General features: G+C 44.2%; 1 non-coding gene across 1 annotated transcript; it reads left to right on the forward strand.

Annotated features, from left to right (window-relative positions):
- Positions 1-6,888: 6,888 nt before the first annotated feature.
- On the forward strand, positions 6,889-6,961 carry TRNAI-AAU (transfer RNA isoleucine (anticodon AAU)). The gene has a single exon. It is a non-coding gene; the product is annotated as a tRNA-Ile (tRNA).
- The last annotated feature ends 4,300 nt before the right edge of the window (positions 6,962-11,261 follow it).

The following is an 11,261-nucleotide window of genomic DNA, read 5'->3' on the forward strand; positions in this document are numbered from 1 at the left end:
TTTGTCATTTTTACTGTATATTGGGGAGGAGTTCACTTTCCAAAGCAGTCCCGGTCGCCTGCGCTGTGGGAGAATTTCAAGAGTAATTTGGAGCTTTCTCCTTCCGAGGGCCGGGTGGGTTTCACAAGTCTAGGACCAACTTCGTGCTAATTTTTCATCTTGGTGTCCTGAGTTGGGTGGGGCTCCAGCCCTCGCCCACTTCTAGCCATGACTTCCTGAGCAGACCCTTGGGTCTCATCTTGATCACTGACCTGGCTTTGAATTTCATCTTCCTTAATTTATCCGGTGATTCCCTTTCCTTTGAAGCTCAAGTATCCATTTAAAGGTTTGGGGGTTTTGCTGTGGTTCTGTTTGTTTTTGTAATTTTTAGATACGGACACTTGAAAACGATTTCTCGCATCTGCTCCGTCGGTCACAGCAATCAATGTTGTCCACGACCTGCTGGCTTCCGTTCACGGAGAGAAGAGAAGGAGGGCGGTGGTGAAGCAGAATTGTTAGCAATAAGGCCGCCTCTCGAGCGGACCTTACCTTGTCAGTTCCCAGGTAGGAGGTGCCGGAGAAGGGACCCCATGATGCTTTGTTTCCCTTTAACGCCCCCTTCGTTGTTCCTGGTAAAGCCTTATTTGGGGGGGAAGAGTAAACTGTCTATCCTTACGCCAGATACGCTCTTAGTTAGAATATAGATGTGATACTCTCGTGGTAAACAAAATAACTTCTTTCGATCCTATAACCAAGATCTTCCATAAGCAGAAGTTAGTGAGAACCGCCCCAGTTGCTGGAATTCCTCATAATTGGGGCACGTATTTCTCAGGTGGAGAACCCTTCCAGCTTCTTGTCATGCTTTGCCCCCCCGCCTCCTCCCCACCCTCCTGAATCCACGTGGAAGGGTCCTCGGGCAAAGCTGCTTCCTCCTCCCAGGGCCCTGTCTGCCCGGCGCCCCAGGGGCGGCCGATCAAGACCAAGCCAGCGCCCCCCACGGGGTGACGCGGGGGGATGCCGACCCCAGGGCCCCGGCCTGCCCCCTGTAAGGGCGTGGCGACTGCCCTAGGCCCCGCCCCGGCGTGGCTGCTGGGGTGTCTGAAGCCGACAAGGGGAGCCGTCCCGCTCGGGATGCGCTTTTCTGGGATATAGAGACCCTGGGGAGGGGGCCTGGGTGAGCCCTCCCTCCACCACGACAAGGAAGTGGGCGTTACTCCTTCCCACTTTAAGAGGAAGCGATAACCAGTCAGTGCGGACCCTCATGAACCCAAGAGTCTTTTCTACCAGTTATTCATGTGTGTACGGCAAGTTACATATTAAGGTTTTAAACCATAGAGGGATTTCTTTTCTCCTTCGTTTTCTATTCTGATTTGGCTTTGAAGATTTTTTTTAATTCTTTGTAAGACATTAACTCACTGTTTCTTCTTCAGTCTTCTAAATATACTCGGATCAAGTAAAACAGTCACGATGCCCAAGGGAAACTGGAGATTGGGGTTTTTTTTTTTCCAAAGTTAGTTTCTCTGCTTTGACGTCAACCAGTTACAAGTTCACAGCAGGTGTACTGATAGTCTGAAACAATGTTAGCAGGTGTGGTTTAGTCATTTTCATATAATACTAAATTAGGGGAACGACCACTAACACAAATGCCTTTGAAATTAAAAGGAAACAAACATCGTTGTTGTGCTTTATATCAATCATTGATAGAGAACTGGGTCATTTTTTAGAGCAAATAGCATGCCCTGATTGAGAGTGAACTCCAGGAATTTTCTTGTGAAATATTTTTCTGTATCTTAAGATTAAGCTCTGAAGCAATGTCTTGCTCAGTTCTGGGAAAACACACTAGGACTCGACACGGGCCACTTCCATCTGTTGTAGAGGGGGAGCATGTGTTCGCTTGGAAAATGCAGTTTGAATAGATGCTCTAACCAGGCTATAATTTTGTCGCTTGCTCTGGAGACTGTTTTCCCTAAGTGGATTTAACTCTACAGTGGCTCTGTCCTGAATTTCATCTTTTTGAAATGTATGCATGGGATTGGCCAAGAAGTTCTCAACGGTTATCAATCAGTAGCTGAATTTCCCACTTGGTTATTGATTCAAGCTGGATGGCAAACCTTAGGGAGCACTGGCCTGGGTTTGGTTACACTTAGCATATGTGACTCAGAGATGGTTCTAGACAGAGTAATAAAAGTTTTCACATACCAAACACGATTCCAGGTTCTGGGGTCAGTGTTGTGGTCTCATACTTAGTCTTCTGGAGGATACCTTCCAGCAGAAGGGACAGAAAATAAACAACAAAGGAGCGTGCGCTCACACACACACACACACACAAACAAGAATGTCCAATAGTCCGAAAATCAAACAGGAAATTTGATGGTGAAAAGATAGGTGGATAAGGGGCCATTCAAACCAAGTAATCAGGGAAGAACTTTCCACAGAGGAGCTACTGTGCTGAGACCTGCTTGTCAAGAAGAGGCCAGCCATGAAAAATCCACGGAAGAGCATCCTGGCAGAGAGGACCACAGGAGCAGAGGCCCTGAGCAGGAACCAGCCTGGAAAGTTGAGGGCAGACAGAGGACCCAGGCGCGTCGAGAGCGTGAGCAAGGGGGGAGGCTAGGCAGGTGAGCTGCCGCAGAGCCAGGGGGCCTTGCATGCATCCATCAGCATCTTGGACTTGATTTTAAGTGTGGCAGCGAGTCACCTGGGGGTTTTAAAGAAGACATTTCCATGATCATATTTATGTGATCCTGATATAAATGAGAATCACTTCTAATGTTTTTACACTTGTAGCTTCTTCACAGCATTTATTAGAACATAGGTTTTTTACCTGTTGGTGAGGTTCTTTTTTTTTTTTTTAATATCTGCCTTCTCCCTGGAAGCCCCAAGAAGCTAGGAATTAGACTATTTTGTCTCCCATTGAATGTCTAGAAGCTAATGGAGAGCCTACACATACATCACTGGTGTTCACTCCACACACGCTGGTGGAATGAATGACTGAATGTGTGACATCAGTTCCCACTTCCTCTTAAGGTCATAGTGTCAGAGCAGGCAGACAGCTAGATGTGAGCAGAGAATAGGAGATGCAGCCCAAATGGCAGGAATTGGGCAGAAAGGAGGGGCACAGGCCAAATGCAGGAAACCCTACATCATGTAAGCACCAGGGGTCTCTGGACAGAGAAAGAAAAGCAGGAACCTCTGGGCTGATAAGAAATCACACATTTTGGGGAGGCAAGGGCCTTGGAGGCTGACGAAGAAAGGTGAGAAAAGTCAAGAATCTCCAGTGTCTGAATGTAACCTTTATCTCATTATGCCCTCATTTCAATAAAATTAGCCTTGCAGATAAAAAGTCCCCATCATGCACTGATACCATGAGACTTCCAGTCCAGACTAAATAAGGACAAAGTCCCTACTCCCCTCGGGAAGGTGGAGCTGGGATGGACATCAGGGAATATGACCCCAGATCTTTCCCTCCCCAGTTACTATTCCACCATTCACTTTTACATCCTATGTAACCAACTTGTAAAGAAACTCAGGGCCACTGCTCACCTAAGGTCTCTCCCCTTGAGAGGGTCCTATCCATCCCTTAAAATCCCCAATTTACCTTCTTACCCTCTGTGTCTCGTCTTTGAATTCTTTCTGAGACGGGACAAAACCCTGGACACCGGCTACATCTACCGGCAACAGCAGGACATTGAAATTGCCTCTCACATAATAACTGCAAGCTGGCTGCATCGATGAATTGATTCCAGGCACCATCCCAATGTTCCCAGCAGGACTGCATCCACTGAGCCCAGAAGAGACATCCTTTCTGTCCTTTTCAGCATTTGAAATCAGCGTCCTTGTTTCTGATAAAACATAGAGGACTCAAAGAAGAAAAAATATTCCTAACATGGAAACATAAGAAAACGGGAACGCAAGAGACAGAATTTTAATGTCTCTTGTTTCATAGGGCAGAAACTCTGTAATGGTGTCTGTCATCGGCCACAGTTCAGTGGATTGAACGGGACAAAACTGCATTACAAAGTAAAAGCACTGGAGGGGTTTTATGGCTGTTCCTTTCAAGCAGTTCTGTCCTGGATAGAACCATTATAGCTGAAAACTTTGAAACAATAAACCCACAGTAATTTTGCTCAAGGAGAGACGGACTCTCTCTGCTCCAAAGATACTTAGAATCATTTCAGCAAATCAAACCTGAGGGCATCTTCCTAGAAAGAGGCCATTATAGTAACTATTTCCGTGACCACTGCCAGCTTTTCTCCTCGAGCGGCTACGTGCTGATTCCACTCAAACCTCCAGTCTCCGCGTCTGTATGTCCGTGTGTTTTAGCATTGGGATAAAACACACTTTTTCAGTTCTTTACTTTTTAAGTACTGCCAGCCACCAACTCATATTCAAAATTGCCAAGGGGACCACTAAAAACAAATAGCAGACAGGTCCTAAGAATATACATGTAAGCATTTCTCTTTCGTGATTTCAGGGAGGTGGGGGGAGTTCTTAGAATCAAAAATATACATTCCACTAGTTGAAATTATCTCGGCATCAGAGCTTACCATTCATCCACTAGCATCAAGACAAATCCAGTAGATTCATATTCACATATTCTGGGGTGTAAATAATCCCCTGATACCATGACATCAGAGCCTTCCCTGAAAGGGAGTTTAGCTATGGAGGAAGGAGCACTTCCCTGGGATAAAGGAGGGTTTGAAGGCAAGCACGATGGAATTTGTTCCTTCGCTATTGTCCTGGGACCGTCAATGCTTAGAAGTTATATATCTTCCTAGAAACGGCAGCACGATGTATGAATTACTCAGGAGAGGACATAAAATAATACAAATACAAAGAAAGAAAGAAAACCATCATGTAGAGGTTGGCTTAGGGTACAGGATCATTGGAATATTTCATTTCCTTTGTGTTAAAAGGAAATCTTCGAAATAAGGATTTCGGAAAAGAATCCGCCCTTTGACACCTATTACATTTCTCCTTGATTCAGCTTCTCCTTTGGAAACTAGCACCAGGTTATTCATTCAGTAGTCACTTGTAAATTGTTGTCCAGTTCCTGCTATGGGCCAGACACGGTGCTTGATGGACAGGATACAAAGATAATTCAGACAAGGTCTCAGGTGTGTATACTGACCAGAGAGGAGACAGAGAGCAAATTAACAACTGCAAGTGTCATTCAGCAACTCAAGGCCAGGAACTTATCAATTGATATGTTTTATTTCATTCTTTCTCCCTGGTGTCTGAAATACTGCCAGGCATACAGTAAATGTTCAATATACTTTATATGTAAACTATATATACTATATATATATAAATGCTCAATACGTTTATATATAAACTATACGGACTGTTGGATGAATATGATAAAAGCTGGAAGGGAGATGAGATCAAAGTTCTGCAGAAGTTCGCTGACAGCTGCACATGGAAGATGGTATTTGGGTTGAGTCTTGAAGCACTGACAGGAGATTGCTGGGCAGGCAGGATGCAAATAGACAGAGGGCATCTTGACCGAGAAAAGCCTGTCCAGAGGTACAGCAGAGTGAGAGAGCGTGGTGAATTCAGGAAGACAGGAGATGAAACATTACATTAGAAAGCAGGACTGGCAAGAGTCATACTGGGAAGGGCCACCTGAGTCCTAAAGACGTGAAATTCAACCTGCATGGGGAAAACACTGGAAAACTTTGATCAAGAGCAGAATACAAAAGTTTAACTGCATTAAACATTGCAGTCAGGGAAGAAGGATGGGTGAATCAGAATGAGCCCGCAGCTTGAGGCCAAGACACCAGTTAGAAGCCACTGTAACGGTGCAGCACGTGTAATCAGACCACAAAGGCCTCACCCCGGGCACTGAGAGTGGGAATGAAGGTGAAACTTTTTTTAAACCAAGGTAATAAATGCTGTTTATGACCTTAAATGTACATAGTGATCCAACATATTAATACCCTGTGAACATCAAAAAACTGAATACATGTACAGGAGTATTATTGGGCACCGAAATGAAGGGGAAGGAAACTTCACAGTTGTGAGAATGCACAAGTGTTCTCATTAAGGCAGCTCTGACCCACACGAGCAAGGAGTATCTTCACCTCAAATGCCTCACAACCCTGGAATGCCCACTGCGAAAACACACATCAGCACACAGTGTTCCCTAAATTCTCACACATTCTTCACACTCTGATTCATCTGGTGAACCCAGTGTTCTCCGGGAAGACCAAAGGACTTGGAAATTTGCTCTGGAATTGAAGAACAGAAGAGAAATCTGGGTTTTCCCTTCAGATATTGGCTTGAACTACAGGGCAGGCGGTGGTATCATTACCAAAGAGGAGACACTACAGACCCTACAGTGGAGATGAATCCCTCGGACAGGATGTGGGATCCCAGCCCCTACTAACGGGTGGAGTTGGACAACCCGGAGCTTGATGTGAACGGCTCCCTTGGCCAATGTAAAGGGGCTCCTGCACCTGCTTCCAGGATCTGCTCGCATCTAGACCAGGCGGGATGCCTGCTTCATTTGGCTTTGTCTGGGCTCCTGACATGTTTCTTCAGTCAAGGGCCTCGAATATCTACCTCATCCACTGGTGGGGGTCCCTGGTCAGTGCAACATGGCACAACCCTTACCCCTTTCTCAGGAGGATAATCGAGGTACAGTTGAGAAGCCCAACCACTTGGATGCTGGCCTTGATCCATAGACATGCCAAAATTGGACACGCTGTTTGGATGGCTAGTCACCTTTCTTAGAGGCTGGGTCTACAGCAAGAACATGACCCATGTGCTCCAAATTTTCACCACAAAGGTGTTCAGTATGCCAGTTTCACATGTAGAATAGGAAAAAAAATCCACAGTCCAGTATCCATACAAGAGAAAACACAGACTGGAAAGAACCTAAAAAGTCACATTAGAATGTCTTTAGGGGGAGGGTACAGCTCAGTGGCAGAGTGCATGCCTAATACGCATGAGGTCCCGGGTTCGACCCCCAGTACCTCCATTTAAAGAAACAACAACAAAAACAAAAACAAAACAACAACATAAAAACCTGATTATCTTCCCCTACCAAAAAAAAAAATGGCTTTAAACCTCAAATAATGAAAGAAATATCACGTTTTTAAAAAAGACTTCAGATGATAACTTAAAAATTCACTCATCTATATATGTTATTAATTTATTGAATATCTTAAGTAATCCAGCATAACTTCATTTGACATAATATTGAAACATAATTTTTTATAGTAATCATCAATTCATTTCTTTTTGACTGAACAGGGGATTTATAAACAAAGAGATATATCAGAATCTCCCAAGAAGTCTTTTTGTTTTGTTTCTGATTTCTCTTGTTGTTTCAGGGTCCACATGCCCACCTGTACTAAATCAGGCTCTGACAGTAGGGTCTGGGCATGTGTGAGCTGGCCTTGAGATGAGTTAAGGCAGTGGGACCAAAGGCCAAGATGAGAGCATGTTTGTAGTATGCAGTAAATAATGACTGTACGTATGCATGAATTATATAAGATTTAGAACAAAGAAAACAGAAGTACGCATGGACTAGAGATATTCTGTAAGCCTCAAGAACAAAGAAATTCACATTGTGCATGTGCTGGCAGAGAACAGATAAAAAGCAGGACAGGTGCATCGTAGGTGCACGCACCTCCCTGTGGCAATAGAATAAAGCATTGTTAACCCCGTGGTGTCTCCTGCTGAACTCTGTCCGGCGGTATGGCAACTCCTCGCGCATTTTTTCATTTGGGCCGCTCACCTTCTAGAATCCCACGTCAGCCCCCCTCGGTTGACAGTGTGTGTCCTTGAATTTTCCATTTCCATGTCGTTTGAAACCTGTAAGAAAGAGCAACTGCCCCCTCCCCCCATTCTTTGCCCAGAGTTCTGAGTATCTGTTCTGTTAGCTCAGGATCTGTATTTTGGGCGCGGCTCAGAGAGAAGGCGTGGCTTTGCTCCAGGCAGCAGCAGCAGCAACGGCCCTGACCCCACTGGCCCTGACTCCAGGATGGGGCCTCCCTGGGCTGGCAGGTTAGTGCCCCTCTGAGCTCAGTGCCCAGCCGGGCTGAGACCTGCGTGAGCCCCCTCTGAGCGTGGTGGGCTCCAGGAGTGAGCTGCACAGCAGCTGTACCGCCTTTATTATCCAGCCTGGAAAGTCCTGTAGCATCACTTCCGCCTCAGACATGCCCCACCCCAAACTCAGAGGGGGAAAATAAAGCACTTGTACCGGTGAAAGAACTAGGGAATGAGAGGTAGTATTGTCAGCATTTTTGCAAAATGCAGTTCTGTACCCAGAGTCACCAATTATTTACATTTTGCCCCATTTATTTTATCATTCTTCCTATCTATGTATTTATCTCTACAAAGATATAGAATATCTATGCACATACGAAGATACATAAACTTGTGTTTATTTTCTAAAAACAAAGGCATTATCTTTTGGAATCACAGTACGGTTACCAAAATTAGGAAATTTAATATTGATACATTGCTGTTTTCCAATCCTTAGTCCATATTTAAGTTTTATCAATTGTTCCCTTCCTTTCCTCTCAAATCCATAAAGGAACTTATGAGGCATGTGTATTTCTTAAATTTCCAAAGGTGAGCCTGGTGGCCGCTCTTAGTCTAGAATAACATGTAAATATTTGGAGACAGACCCAAGTTTAAATCCCAGCTTTGTTACTGACCTGAAGCATAACCTTTGGCAAATTGCTTTAGCTCTCTATGTCTCAGTCTCCTCATTAACAAAAATGGGGGCATTATTGGCTACACCACAGAATGGAGGGAAAATATATCTGGTGCCTGCTTTTCTGCAAATGTTAGATTGTCCTCTTTCACTCGTTAAAATTACTAAATAATCACTAGAATGTGGTGCTGGAGGTGGCAGTGTCCCTACACTTCTGCTCCATCTCCACTGAACCCTAACTGACTGTGGGATTCAATAGAAATTCAGTCGTGCTTTACCAAGGCTGCAGTCACTAATTTGGGGTGTACTGTTCTGAGTCTAAATCATGGATTCAATCCCACATGAGTCAATTTGCTTTTGTTTTTTATTCCCTAATCTCAAACTTCTACCAGAGAGTAGGTTCTTGTCTTGTTGCAGAAAGAATTCAGAGATGAGAATTTATTATTAGGTGATAGGATGCTCTCAAGGGAGACTCAGGTGAGCAGCTGCCCTGGGTTTCCTTGACAAGCTGGTTACATAGGGTGTAAAAATGAGTCAGCAGAATATTCACTGGAGAGGGATGGGTTTGGGGTCATATTTCCTGATTTTCGTCCCAGCTCCACATTTCTGTGAGGAGAAAGGATTTTTGTCCTTATTTAGTCTGGATCAGAAGTGTCATGGCATTGGTGCATGAGGGGTACTTCTAATCTGAAAGGCTAATTTTATTGAAATGAGGGCATAATGAGCAAGAATTTACATTCAGACACTGGAGATTCCTGCCTTTTCCCACTTTTCTTTGTCGGTTTTCAGGACATTTGTCTCCCCAAAATGTGTGGTATCTTATCAGTCTGGTAGTTCCTGCTTTCCTCTGTCTGCCCAAGGATGCCCGTTGTTCATAAGATGTGTGGTTTCCTGCCATTTGGCCCATGCCCCCTTTCTCTGCTTGTATCTAGCTATCCGCCTGCTCTAACAAAACTACACCAACTTTCTTTCCTGCACAGTCACCTGGAGTTGAATGAACGGGGCAAAGTCATGCCTGCTCCCTCCTTTTCAGTATTTACCAAACAGCACCATCCTCCAAACAGGAAGAGGGTCTGCCATGGTGTTATCTGATAAGTACCAGAAAGAAGGAGCAAGTATTACTTCATCACTGCGTCTTTCATTACTCTTTAAATGTAAGCTGAAGCAAGACAATTCTTGTTGCCTTTTCCTTACGGTTAAATATGCCTCAGAATGCCCGCAAATGTTGCATCTGCTATTTCATCATAGCTCATTAGAGGGCTCTGGGTTTGCCCTGCCAGAGATGTCACTCAAGGTGACTGTATTAACTTTCTGTAGCTTTCCCCCTTCCTTGATTATGCCATCACTAAATAACCCTTTTTACAATACATAAACATTGTAGTTAAAAGTCCTTGAGCAACTTGGTCCATTTTATCAAGTCACCAGACTTTGGAATGCCCTTAATCTCTTATTTAGTTTGGTTTATTGGGACTTTTGAACACTGGTAAGCAATTCCTGGTGAATTGCCTCAGTCTGGTGCTAACAAGTGTGAGCCATAACATATACGTGTGTTTAGATTGCACAAAACGGAGCAATGCCCCAGGCTCATCTCCAGGCTTTGTTGCTGGAAGATACAGGGGAATCCCTGGAGCTGACCCCGCTTCTGTCTGTTGTCATAAAGGACAACATAGGTGAATGTGACTGGACTGGTCACAGTGTCACTAACAGATTCCAGCCTAGAATGGTTTACCTCAGCGGTCAAACCAAACTTTCCCCCTAAATATACATCAGCTTTGATGATGCAGGTATGTTTGTCAATGCTGTTCTAGTCTACAAGTAAAGGGTCTTTATGTCTTGGCTAATTTCACAAAATCACAAAACTTGGTACAATAAAAAAATGAACGCAGAAGACTTAAACTTACACACCAAAGCACTGCGGAATCAGTGCGTCATAGATGAAGCTCTGCTGTCAGTTTTTGTTATTGTTCCGCCTCAGTGTGTCTTCAGGCTGCAACCTGCCTCGGTCCTACACCCAGTACTCTTTCATGATGGAAGTCAGCTTCCTCATCCGGCAAACAAGTGCATCAGGACAGCCTACGGCATCCTTGAGGAGGCCCTTGTGAAGAGCCACAGCATCTCTATCACTCCCTCAAGAGTCAGGTAGCACACTTCAGAGTTTGGATTGCATAGCGGATAATTTGCTTTATTGGTAGCAGAACTCCAAGCTGGGGCTACACTGTATAGTTGAGCTGGAATGATGAACTGTTTTGCAGAGCTGGCCACAGCTTAGCACCAAATTTGTATATGGTGTATTTCTTCTTAAGGTAGACTATAACCCTCTTATAGATCAAAGCTGAAAGTCCATCTTCAATAAAGTTTTAAAGTGACTACCTCTTTTAGCGATGATCCACACTGCAGGCTTTGTCACCTGCAATACCATGAAATGTTTATTATTGAGTAAAGTCAGTTGAGGTTCGAATAGTTTGCCAAATGACAAGTGTATCTTATTCTAATCATCAGTTAATGAGAAGGTTGAGATTTTAAAATCCCCCAATTTTAATTCTATCCAGGACATTTTCTAATACCGATGTGACGTTTCCTTTATTCTTAATTACAACAGTTGGGATGTATAGAC

This window comes from Camelus dromedarius, chromosome 1 (genome assembly GCF_036321535.1).
Source record: "Camelus dromedarius isolate mCamDro1 chromosome 1, mCamDro1.pat, whole genome shotgun sequence".
Taxonomy (NCBI): Eukaryota; Metazoa; Chordata; class Mammalia; order Artiodactyla; family Camelidae; genus Camelus; species Camelus dromedarius.